The following is a 13,528-nucleotide window of genomic DNA, read 5'->3' as shown; positions in this document are numbered from 1 at the left end:
CCTCAGCTCTCGTCTCTCTGATGCGCCTCCTCTTCTAGGGCCTTGTGACGCGCCTCTCCTTTCCTGAAGCGCCTCGCGACGGGCCTCAGCCTCCTGTGCCTCGCGACGCTTCTCGACCTCTTGGTCTCTGCGGCGCGCCTCATCCTTTTGCGCCTCGGAGCGGCTCACAATACTAGACGCCTCGTCCTCGTACTCGCATGTACGGAACTCTGTGGAGTCAAAGCTCCAAACGGGCTGAACTGAGACTACTCTCGCGGTCTTCGTCAGTTATGTCTGTGACTGCTGAACGACAGCCGCGACGCTCTCTAAGCTAGTCAGCTTGCTCTGAGGAGTCTCTTCTCCATTGGGGCTTTATCACTGCCTGCAAAGACCTCTCTCTTGGGCCTTTGCATTCGGCCGAACCTACATTACCCCACTGGCTGAACAACGTATCCTTAACCTCAGTACTTCCTGCAGGCCGTCTGACACTAAGGCTAAAACTGAGCCTTTCCCACGTCGAGGCACTCTGCGTGCCTGTTGGCCATCTTTCCTCTTCCCCCATGGCGAGTCCCTCGTCCGATGTCCTAGCTTTGCGCGCGTGACTCAAACGCTGTCTGCAATGCTTGCTGACAAAGACGACATTTTCGCAACAACGCCTCTTTGACCTTGTCTTACGACACAGCGTCCTTCCTATTGAGTCTAGCTATAAACTCGGCGGCCTCGCACGGAAGAAGAGTTAGCAACTCTTGCGGCCAACTTTCGAGGGAGGGAGAATCCTGCCTTCTCGCACGTTCGCTCAAAATTAACAAGAAACAGCGCGAGTCCTGGCCAATTTCGAACGGCTGCAAAAGGTCTTCCATCTTTACCGCCTCCCTCACAATGGGAACCTGTCTTGCGGCGGATATACGAAGTTCCAGCTCCTTAGTGTTCACTCATGTTCCTGCTCGGCAGCTTTCTCTTTATCCTTTTCCTCCTTTCTAGCTCGAATCTCCTCATGCGCTTCTGGGCCTCCTCGACAGACACCTTCTCTGCCTCCATAATCGGGAGGATCTGTCGTTTTCGCTTGGCCGAGCCAACGGAAAATGCCCAAACTCCTTGCAAATTTCAAGGAGGTCCTGCACACACTGAAACTGTCCATACTGATAATCTCACTCCGCCTCGTTTACCCTCGACTGAATCTAAGCGGTCAGACCATTCAATTCTTGGCTGACCAAACAAAGTTTTAAGCCAACAACAAAAGTCAAAACCTGCTAACAATGACTTAGGCTAGCTATGTCTGGCAATAAGAGAGGTAAACTTCAGGCACTCCCCACACCAGGGTAGCTGACGCTGGCCGATCCCACCGAGCTGCCATCCACTGTTACGAATGGAGTAGGGCCCCTCGGGTGGCGCGCGTAGGGATAGATACGAGGTCGTGGCATCCCACGCTGCCACCACTGTTACGAATGGGGTGGGCCCTTCGGGGGCGCGGCGTAGGATCCGAGGTCGTTGCATCCCACCGCTGCCACCACGGTTAGGAATGAGGTTGCGTGGTTCATCGCTCGTGCTCGGAGAGTAGTCAGTAATGGCAAGGTGAAGAAGGAAAAAAAAGATTTTATGTACAACATTACATATTTTTGCTACCAAGGCAACATGACTGCCAGCCCGACCACGTCGGCTGGTTCGACTCCGTTCGAGTCGTTCTCCTTCTCCGATCTCCCCTCTCATCGATGGACCGGCACGGCCTTAAATCCTCTAGCCGTCCATTGTCCAGCTGACGGTCCGCCAGTCGCAGGTGTTGACGTTCTTCTAGTCTCCTGACCGTCCCGCCGGCCGCAGGTGTTGACGGTCTTCTAGTCTCTTGGCCGCCCGCCGGCCGCAGGTGTTGACGGTCTTCTAGTCCTCTTGACCGTCCGCCGGCCGCAGGTGTTGGCTCTTTTTGGTATTTGAGCAGCCTTTCCATAGCTGGGCAGCTTTGAAGAACGACTGGCGTCAGTTGTCGGGACCGGCTGGTGAAGACGCCGTTTTCCTCCGGATTGAGTGTACGACGAACGTGAATGAGAGGTTATAACCGCTCATTCACGTTCAAAATCACGTCATGCATGCCATGTACATGTACGTCATGATTTACACGACATGATCTTGGTACTCTCGAGGCCGTTAAATTAACTTGATATATATGAAAATTGGCATGCAATAACATGAGTGTGTGGCGAACATGAATGACACGTCATGACATGAATGTCACGTCATGGATATCTTGTACGTCATGATTTACACGACATCATCTTGGTGCTGCGAGGCCATTAAATTAACTTGATATATGAAAGTTGGCATGCAATAATATGAGTGTGTGGGGAACATCAATGACACGTACGTCATGACATGAATATCACGTCATGCATGTGATGTACGTCATTATTTACAGGACATGATGTTGGTGCTCTCGCGGGCGTTTCATTTATTCGATATATATGAAAACTGACATGGAATGACGTGACTGCTTGACAAACATGAATGACAGGTCATGACTTGACTATCATATCATGTGCGCCATAACATACGTGACGCGGGTCTTGGTGCTCTCGCGGCCGTTCCATTAACTTATACAAAAGTTGGCATGTCATAAGTGTACGACAAGGATAAATGACAGGTCATGCATAGTATACACAAGAATATACGTTTATTAGCATGGCATATGTCAGAATGAACAAACATGCATGCATGCATGACAAACAGGCGATAGTGAGTAGCATGTCAATGACATGAATGCCTTGATTTCTCTCAAAAGCTAAACAATGCGGTGTATCTGGATCCTCGCTGACTGCTTCGCATTGCATCAATTCCCGCAACGCGTGGGATCTGTCGGATCTTTAAAATTGTTATTTTCCTCGATAACTGGCATTTTAGTTCGAAGCTTAGGCTAAGCAGTGGAAGCGAAAGAAAGATTTAGCGATGCGTTGGAAGCATTTCGAATGGTGCCTAACAATAGGCGGAGGCGACACTGGCTCGACGCCAGTATGTGCTATTCTGTTAAGCAGCCGTGATTATAAGCTTGACGTGGAGCGTCCGTTCCGCTCAAACCTGTGAATGCACCACGGTGGGATACGTCGCACAGTACTTAACTCCTCAGCAGGAACGCTAATGCGTTTTCGCACAATGGTTATGCCAGCGGCTGAAGCAAGAGTGCTGTTCAGACTCTACGAGAGCCTACTGAGTGGAGCGTGACGTTGCGTCCCCTTGAGGACTTCCTCTTTATTGCAGCCAAGCGCACTGTGCGTGTCTGCAGAACGAACCTCAATGTGCGGGTCGCACATGCGCCGTCGGTACCAGGACACCACGCCACGACGGATGCGGTACCGACGATGCTAACGCACCGCGAGTGTCCGTATAATTGCCATCAGAATAAACAGAAAAATAATGTGTTTAGAGGAGCTGCATCCGTTGCCCAGAACAACTTTGTCTCTTCAACGCCACACATTGGGTCTAGCAGAGTGTTGCTCCGTCTTGCAGCGCGCCTGTACACGCCTCCATTTGCATCTTGTAAGTGAGTTCGCGCCGCCAACGCTCAGCGAGGTTTAAACAAGGCACAAGCAGCGGGAGGGGGTGTTTGGCGGCTCGTGCGGCCGAGAGATGGGCGCGGATCTCTCCATTTGCGCAAAGTTTGCGCGGCGCGTCGTGCCGCGAGCGCGCGGCCCGCTCGCTCATACGGTCGTGACCAATAGTGGCGAGGAGCGCCGCGGCGCGCTGCTTTGCGCGTCTGATGGATGCGGCCTGCGGTCGCGACAGGCGCCGCCGAGGGGCCGCCCCGAGCCGGCTGCCACCGCGCGCGGGGAGCAAGGGTTCTCGTCGGGCTCCCGAAAATACAAAGTGAAAACGAAACCGCCGCCGCGCATCCCCGGCCGTCCCGAGCGCGCCCTTCTCCATCAACGTCATTTTTCCGCAGATGAGGAACTGAAAACGGGAGGCGCCCGCAACGCGGTTGCGACCGTTTGCGGCTCGCCATCCCCTTGTTTTCGACTTCCCGCGCGCATTCGCGGGCTGCGAAAAGAAAACGCTGTCAGTGGCCCCGAGAAGTGATGCGGCCGCATCGTCGTTTACGGGATGCGCGTGAAAGGCAAGCCGGTGAAGCAAGCGTCCCAACTTGTGGGATACGTAGAAGCGAGACGGGCAGCTCTGCAGGGTGCGAGAAAACACGCTCGTCTCAGGATCCAGTGCGTTGGCTTTTGCTTGCGGTCATGTTTTCTATACGTTCGCACGTCCCTTTTCGGCAGTCACTGTTGCCGATCATAAGGCTCTTCCTCCTCTGTCCTCTTCTTCCTCTGTATTTTTTTAGTGTATCCTAGATGGCGAGAACATTTCATTGATACAGTGGTTGCTCATATTATTTTTTTTTTTCTCTGGAGAGTGACGAAGGGAGTCAGAGTTCGGGACGGCTATATGCTTACCCAACTGCCACATTTGTCGAGAATGGAGCCCACGCGGACGACATGGGATGGTTTGGTCCCGTAAAAGAGAACAATATATAGTGGGCTGCAAGCAAGACCGGCTACGGACAAAAGCACGCGACTAGCACACACGGAGCTTACTAAGAACAGACGTTTCATACAAATGAAAAGCACGCGAATATGCAGGGTCCCCAAAAGTTACCCTTTTTGATGAAACGCTTTGACGGACACGGGTTTTGCGCTAAGTTAACGTCTTCAAGAACAGAACAACAACTTCGTTATAAATCTTGTTGTCACATTTACGGTATGTGCTTCAATTTGTAACGCCGAGGCAACCGTATTGATAACAACTTCACGTTGTTTGATTCAAGTGGAGCTGTTCTTTTTTTTTTTCACCATCAATTTCCGAATATCCCTTTGAAAAACATGTACATACATCTTGATCCAACGTCAAGTCCCCATTACGCGTGACCTATAGCTATTGTGTGTGCCACTAAAATCGGGGGTATTGCGTTTCAAAACCACGATATGATTTTGAGGCACGCCGTGGTGGGGGAGAACACCGGATTAATTCTGACCGCCTGGGATTCTTTAACGTTCACCTAAATCGGAGTGCGCGGGTGTTCTTGCATTTCGCTCCCATCGAAATGAGGCCGCGGGAATTGAACCTGCGTCCTCGACCTCACAAGGCGCAGCAACTTGCGCGCTATCACGGTGGCGTGTGCCGCATCGATTGCAAGCAGGCGCGAAGCAGACGCGCTCGTTATCTTGGCTGTTGAAAAATAGGCAGTGATTACTTTTTTTTCTCTCTTTCCCTCAGGATCGCCAGGCTTGACACTATGTCGAGACGCACGTAGCACTGCTAAATCAGAATAATTGATGTCAAATTTGATGCCGAATATCTCGGGACGGAAGTACTCCCGGAGAATCAAGTAGAATGTTGGCCTCAAATACGATTTACGTAACGTTACAAACATTAGGTAAACACGTACCATATTCACGATAGGCGATAAAGTTGATTAAGAGTGTTTATTCTTTTTTTTTTATTTGTGCGGTTCACGACCCTGAATGTTCGTGAACATTGCCGAAGTGCGCAATCTATTCAGGAAAGTAGCATCAACGTAACTATATAATATAAAAGGGTTTTACTAAAATTATCGCTAGTTTAACTTATAAGAACTCTGCGTATACAAGCGTGATACACCTGATAAGCCAAGCAAGAAATTAATAGCCACCAATTTGAATCGATAATCAGCTTTTACGATCAAGCATGGCAGAAGAACTTGGTACGCACGCGCTACCTCGAGTATTTTATTGAATAACAGAATCTTTCCCGAACTACTCAAGCGGCTCCAAGGTTTAGACCAGCCATATTTGTGGTGTATATAGTAGAACAACCCTTGGATAACGCTTTGAGTTAGACTTCACGCATCATTCAACCCACGCTAAGAGCACTTTTTGTACAATGGCCTCATCTGAATGGCCCGATTGGCTTTGATCGCGCTAGAGCGTATGTAACGAGATTTCGGAGTATGTGTGTGTGTCATTCTATACGGCACTGCCTTCATCAGGAGCAGCAGCATGCGACTCTCTCCGGTGTTCATTAAAATGTCCCTGTCTCTCTCTTTCTGACTTGTCCAGTTCTAGTTCCCACAGGCTACTTCCTCAAAAAAACCACACTCCGTTTCTCTGCGTAGTAGAGGTGCTGTAACTATCGTTAGATGCACTGTTATAGGCTCGCATTGTTTCCGCAGTCATTCGATACTGAATGTTCGCGTGTAGCTGAGTGCTGATCGCACACTTTTGTCCCTTATTATTTTTTTCCTTTATTATTACATCGCCATATATTGCCTGCACCCTTTACCTTGTGCTGTAGCACAAGGTAGTCCATGGAGCCTGCTTTACGCTGACTAAAAACACCCTGTCTTTAGGCTTCTATTTCCTCGACACCTGTTTCATCTGAGTAACGCTAAGAAAGCTGAAGCAATTCACAACGCTTGAAAAGCAAAACAAAATAATAGGAGTGTGACTAAAGTGAAAAACTGACAACAATCACGCGTTCACTTAAACAAACAAGGCGCCGACTAAACAAAACAAGGTTTTATGAAGTTCACCCGCCACGGTGGTCTAGTGGTTATGGTGCTCGACTGCTGACCCGCAGGTGGCGGGATCGAATCCCGGTCGCGGCGGCCGCATTTTTGATAGAGGCGAAAATGCTTGAGGCCCGTGTACTTATATTTAGTTGCACGTTAAAGAACCCCACGTGGTCGAAATTTCCGGAGCCCTCCACTACGGCGTCTCTCATAATCATATCGTGGCTTTGGGACGTTAAACTCCAACAACAATTATTATTATATCAAATTTAAGAAGTTTAACTGGATGTCTATCAAAAACAGAAAAAATCAATAAATAAATTAAAGTAGGGCCACAGCAGCGGATAAAACTTAAAGAAGCGCACTCGTCGAGACGTTCAATGTTCTCCGGAAAAAATGAAGAAAGAAAAAAAGCACGAGGCCCAGATCTACAAGAAGAAAGCGGTGCATCATCGCCGACCAACGTGATAGCGATCAGCGCGATAACAAAGCGATAGCCGAGGCTCGAAATAGTTGAGAATCGCAGTCTAATAATAAATGCGCCCTAGTTTTCAAGAAACGGGCCAAGCTGCTAAGTCGTGGGTGGTCGCCGGTGTAAGTCAAGTAATGAACACGAAAGAAAAAAAAAAGGTGTACACAGTATGAATACGTGTTACTGAAACAGCAACAGAGGCGCCGAGCTAGTGTGTACATATACCAACTATATAGCGTCGCAGGAAGGACGAAAAAAGACGCGCCCTGTACACAAAAATATGCACTGCAACATTTTTTTTTAGGAAGGGTGGCTAAAAGAAACGACGTTGAAAGACTACAATCGCTGTTGTTCGTCAAACTAAGAAAGTAGGGAGAGAAAAAAGGGGGCATGCTGGGATAGTAACCAGAAACTCACCTGGTTGTCTACCCTAACATGAGAGAAGGAAAAAGGAAGGACAGAAAGAAGAGAGGAAAGCTGTGAAGGTTTTCCACCCTTTCGAGGAATAGCGAACTCTATGTCGATCACCTGCAGAGCGCCGCGGAGAGCTGCGAGTTCTGCGGCTGCAGATGTTCCGGCATCTGAAAGCTTGAACCGTTGGATTCGTCATTTTGCCTTTCCGTCATTTTTGGTATCACTAAGCAATACCGCTGGAAGTGGGGACGCGATTGAGTTGTCAGTATAGACTTAAGCGCAGTCGCTGTACTTTTTTTTTTTATGCGAAAGGAGCAAACTTAGCTGCTTCAGTGGAGACGATGATAAATCAGACTTCTCCTGAAGCCCTTGGATTGTGAGCTTCGCTTGGGGATAGCTCGTACACCACGGTCTAGAATCAACAGCTCCAGGACACCCTTCGGGCCGCTTGTGAAGCGTAGAGGGAACGTTTAACGGCCACGATCAAGATCGAGAGAGGTCATATTGAAATAAATATTTTATATTGGACTTCTACGACACCGGCTCAAGGTTCTACAAAATTTTCCGGAAGTTAATTTTGTTTTTATTTTCAACTAAAAATACCCCATAAGAGTATTTATGGCGTCCCTTCTATAACTGCTATCACAATGATAGCAATTGTGCAACATTCTACGAAATCGACGCGGTGGTTACAAACGCGTGCTATAAATACCATCTCCTTAATTGCCCTAATGCCAACTCTCCGTAGAATTTGATGCATGGTTGGTTCATTGGTTGTTTCTCGATTACTTGGCTCACCTGTGCATATGCTAAGTGCACATCTCGCGACGTGGTCTGAGCGTACAGATAAGTACGATAAGGACATTTGCATAACGGAGGTCACCTTTAAGGCTAATCAGCGAAATTTGACGCTGACGACGAAAATGGGTGCTCGTGTAAACCGAGGTGACCGATGGACCCGCTGTGTCCCCTGCACAGCCACTTGCGCGCCGCTTATCTCGAATCTCGCCTGATGAGTAAGAGGGGATAGCTTTCATTTGTAGCGTGACAGAATCGGATGAGATGATGACGGCAGCAGGTGATGTTTCTTTGCATATCCAGCCGCAGTAGCAACAGCACCTGTCAGGTCGGCGTAGATATCTCTCAGATATATGCGCACGCATTCAGTAAAAGTAGAATAAAGGACTTCAGACACAGCTCGTCCAATCTTTCAAGTGGTCGTGGAATGTTCTGAAAGAGATAGGATAGCGGGGGCCCGGAGGAAGGGGGGGTTGAGGGGGGGGGGGGGTGTTGAGTGTCGTGAGTCGTGACACGAAAGAATGGAAGATATTAGCGCTGTCGTGTTCATTATCACTAAGTCAGAAAATAGTTTCGACATATATAGGCTCTGTCGAAGTTTATCAGATTTCAAATGCGGTGTGTGGGTTGCGGGTTCAATCCCAGTCGCGGCGGTCACACTTCGATGGAGGCGAAATTCCAGAGACGTGTGTAATGTGCAATGTTCATTAAAGTGCGGATATTTCTGGAGCCCTGCACTACGGCGTGCCTCATAATCATATCGAGGTTTTGGCGCGTAAAACGCCAGATAGTTTTGTTATACGCTCGATAGGCCCCAGTGCCGTCAATGAGATTCGTCCACAACCTATCAGCTGACCCGCTAAGGTGCTGAAGGACAGGTGGCAACAGGAGTACGGAGGTCACAGGTTTTTCAATATTGTGTATCACCTGCGGTGCATGGCAGCCTGCAGTGGCATGGAGGTTGAGCTGCTGAGAACAATGCTGCGGATTCGATTCGCAGCCATGGGCGGTCACATTTTGATGCGGGCATACTGTATATTACAATTTACGAATTTTAGTTCGGAAAAATGCAAGGCATATCCATTCGTAACGAATTTTCATGGTCAATCAATCAGTCACTCTCTATACAATAAGTGAATACAACAAGTGAGTACAATAAGTGAATACAGCAAAAAAAAAAAAAAAATGCAGAGGGAGGTACGAAGGTTACAAACCGCCGGCGGGACCTCCTGTGTTAATACACTGAAAAACTAATGTAGCGAACGCATAATAAGAAAAAATTCAGAATGTTAGATGCACCAGCAAATATTTCAGTAGTGCCGTCCTTGTTATACGTCAAACAGGGTGGCACCAATTTCGAGATATTCATTCCCAAGGTGCGGGTCGACGAACGTGGGCATTCTGGTTAACTTTGCTCTTCAGTGCACAAAAGAACGTTTCGTTACAAAAGTAATTCGATCAACAGTGCATGTTTACTTCAAGTTTGATAGCGCATAAAAATCCGTGCTAGCTCAGATTTCATTCAAACCGAATATCGCTTGCAAACTAAGTGACGGCGCTTTGTCATTACTGTAATGCAATCAAGTAAAATTGATTAGCGAATTTTATAGATAAATTTTTCGAGCGTGTAATGTCCGCGGCGTCCAGTAATCGCGATCAAGAACAATTCTATGCGTCCCAGACGATTATTAAAATTTTTGTATTGTCATAAAAAAAAGTACTCATATGTTTGTTCATAGACCACTTGGTATAATGGTTATGGGGCACATGTGTGCTATTCATTGGGCTACGTCGAATAACGCTTCTTTTAACATATCAACCTCCAATTCTCTCTCTCTCTATCTCACACACGCACACGCATGTACACACACACGCACACACACACGCACGCACGCGCGCACACTCCTTATCCGTGATCTTGCCTATCCGAGCGAACCTTTGCTCATTTCACGCTCCCAGGTTGAGCTGCACATTTGGCGCGGCACTCAATCACTGCCGTTTGCGGTGCATACACTTGACTAAACCAAGGGCCGCCTCAAAATCTCGAGGTGGTTAGCACCATTAAATGAGCAAGGAACACGCGACGTTTGTTTCATTCTCCGCCCACCTTCCTTGCACACCCTTTTCCCATTTATCCTCGCTTCGTAGCAGGCCCCCGCAAAAGCCATCTCCTTTCTCGCAACCGTAAATTTATCTATTTGTTTGGTTAAACTCGCCCCGCAGCATCACTCGGCGGCGGGGTCTCTTCGTTTCTCCGGGGTCTCTTCGCTCGCTTCTGCACCCACGCTGGACCATGCCCTCTGTGGCATGCGGAACTCGACCAGCCTGCCACGGTGGTCATATAGTGCACCCTCTACGTGTTCTTTTTTTTTTCTATTCGCGTGTAAATGCGCCCTGATCTTCCGCTCATGAATTTGTAGCTACCAGTTGTAGCTCTCATCGTGAAGGATGTAACTGAGCGCGCCTTCTTCCAAAATCTGTCAAAGAAACATTAAGGAGGAGAGAAAGCAGCAGATACTGAGCAAGGTTAAGTTTAGGTCCCTCTAATGAAGCTTGCACAGATTGCGAACGCGTACCAGCCACAGAACTCGAACAGTTTTGAAGAAGGAAGAAATCGCATGAAGAGGGAGGAGAACAGGAGAGAAAGGAAATGCAGGGATGTCATCCTGTTTAGAATAGCCGGTATGCTACCTATACTCTGAGGAAAGGGACGAGGGAATTTGAAAGTTATGCGAGTAAAGAAAAATCAAGGCACCTTCGCACTACAGTGGTGCCAAGCCTGAAAGAAGTGCGGAGCTGAGCAGCCTTCTTTGTTTCTCTTCGGTTTCCTCTTTCTTTCCTCCTCTCGCTCTTTTTCTCTTTTTCCGTTTTTTCTGTCTTTATTTTTCTCTCTTTATTTCTATTTACTTCTATTTTTCTTCCTAATTTTTCCCTCTCTCCCACTCTCTTTCTATTTCTCGCTTGCTTCCTTTTTCTCTATTTTTATTCGTGTTTTTGCCTGCGTTACGCCAAGCGACGACAGCATACGACAGCATACGACAGAGGAAGGAGACTTCCCCTTGGCGCGAGCGCGCGCCCAATATGCTACAGATGACTATGCTATACGTGGTTTTGCCAGCGTTGCGCCAAGCCGCATGAGACGACGACAGCGTACGACAGCATACGGCAGCATACGACAGCCTGGGCCCCTAAAGTTTGTGCTGCATGCGGCATCGCTTTCAGACTACATGCCGCTTTGGCAAGTGTGTTGTCCTTAAAAACTTTAACAATGCCTTGGCTGCCTTCATCCGCGATTGACTTTTCAGGGTGACATTCCAAGATGGTTGTTAGCGACATCGGTCTGTGGTCAAGGCGAGCTAGGGCGATCGCGAGTGACCGTCTCTGCGCAGCGGAGCGAGGACAGTCGCAGAAGATGTGCTGCCACGACTTCTTTATACCACAGTCGTCACAAAGAGTGTGACTTTGCAGGGAACATGTATACCACAATTCCGCTTCCTCGGGTGGCGGCGAACCATGCTCGCACGGAACATCATGATGTTCAGGTAGATAAAAGATTCGCTTCTTAACGCTATAACTTTTCAGCTCAGGACACTTCTGCAATTGCGAAACGGAAACCGACCGAGCAATGTGATCAAGGTATTTCGTCAGGCAGAAATCACTCGAGGATCTGCACACCACCGAGTTAACCGTCATTAACATATGCTAAAAAAATAGCTAGCTTTGTAGTTACGGTCGTTTCGAATTGCTTTTGGGATATTGTTGCGTGGAACATCAGCATGTAATTCGCAGCACATTTGAAAGGCGGATATATCTCGAAATTCATATAGTCTCAGGATTTTCGCTAAGCAAACAGCACTGACTGCACTGCTGCTCAGCTTCAATTTCGGGCTGGCTGGCGTCCCCGCCGGTCGCGTTGGTCACCGCCGGTCTTCGCCTGCCGCTGCGCCGGGACTACCAGCCCGCAACACAGCACTCATGTTTCCCGACATATTGCCGACGTTTCTCAAGGTTACATCAAGATGAGAGTGGAGTTGCAGTCTTTTGTCAAGAATGGGATGATGACGAGTAATTTGGGACAATTTTTGCTGTTACATCTGCAAGATAATCCCGTTCAGTCAGCCGTGCCCACAGAGCCACTGGCCTTAAATTGGGGGATTTAAATTCCCGAACCTGCAAAGCGACATACGCCCTAGTAAAGGACCTCGAATTACTTACGGCTACCTAGATTTCTCTTAATGTGCACCTATATATCTGTTCATTTTATGCGCCCCCATCTAAATGTGGCCTCCACCTGTAGAAATCTGTCCCACTATCTCAATATTAGGAACCGCATGCAATAACCACTAAGCCAGCATTGTTGTAAGGGATTTCCGGGTTTCGCACGCTGCACTGCGAAGTTCGGCTCGCTGTGTAACCCCGTCCGCAACGTAAATCGATTATTACTGAAATAATTCTTATCGACGCTTTGCGCAAATACAGATCAGACGCGCAATCACTTCAGCAGCAGAGGCGAGACAGAACGTCTATTTCGCACTATGACGAAGCATTTTTTGACGCCACCCTACTACGTCACAGATGGGTTGCTTCACGGTTCCGAAAACGTAGTCGCGCGAACTGAACGAATAATCCGACTCCAGTTATTTCTGTCTATGTGACCACTTTGAAATGTAGAAATATGTGATTGGGCTCTTATGGCCATATTAAGGCAGATAAAGCTACTATATAACAGTCCCATACCGTATAATCATCTAACCCAACCCAACCCAACCTAACCGAACCGAACCTAACCCAACCTTACCTACCCCAGCCTAACCTAACGAAACCGAACCTAACCCAACCTAACGCAACCTAACCTAACCTAACCTAACCTAACCTAACTTAACCTACTGGCAACGCATACGGTTAATCGAACAGGACTTTACTCATCCTGTATGCATAGTTTTCTAACAATATGCCGGTCACCGATCACATAGAAATGATGCCAATCGCAGTAGTTGTCGATGCTGCTAATGTATTTGGAAATAGCAATGCAGGTGCCTTCTTTGTGTTGTTAGCTACATATGAGTATTTTTAGTGGTCACGACACTGAAAATGCGTTTCTCTGATCGATATTTTGTTTTGTAGGCAAAGAAAGAAAGATGCACACAATGGAGCACTCATCGTTCAGTTCATCACACGCGGTCGTAGGCAGGCCGGTGCATCGCAGGAAGCACGGCAACGATTTTGTAATAGACGCATGACACTACGGTAGGATTCGTTCTGCCTATAACTTCTAAGTTCTAACGGATACGTTTATTTTGCATTTGCGGTGCTCTGCAATTTGTGATTTTATTTACGCATTTATC

Source organism: Rhipicephalus sanguineus, chromosome 1, assembly GCF_013339695.2.
Source record: "Rhipicephalus sanguineus isolate Rsan-2018 chromosome 1, BIME_Rsan_1.4, whole genome shotgun sequence".
Taxonomy (NCBI): Eukaryota; Metazoa; Arthropoda; class Arachnida; order Ixodida; family Ixodidae; genus Rhipicephalus; species Rhipicephalus sanguineus.
This window is presented reverse-complemented; position numbering follows the sequence as displayed.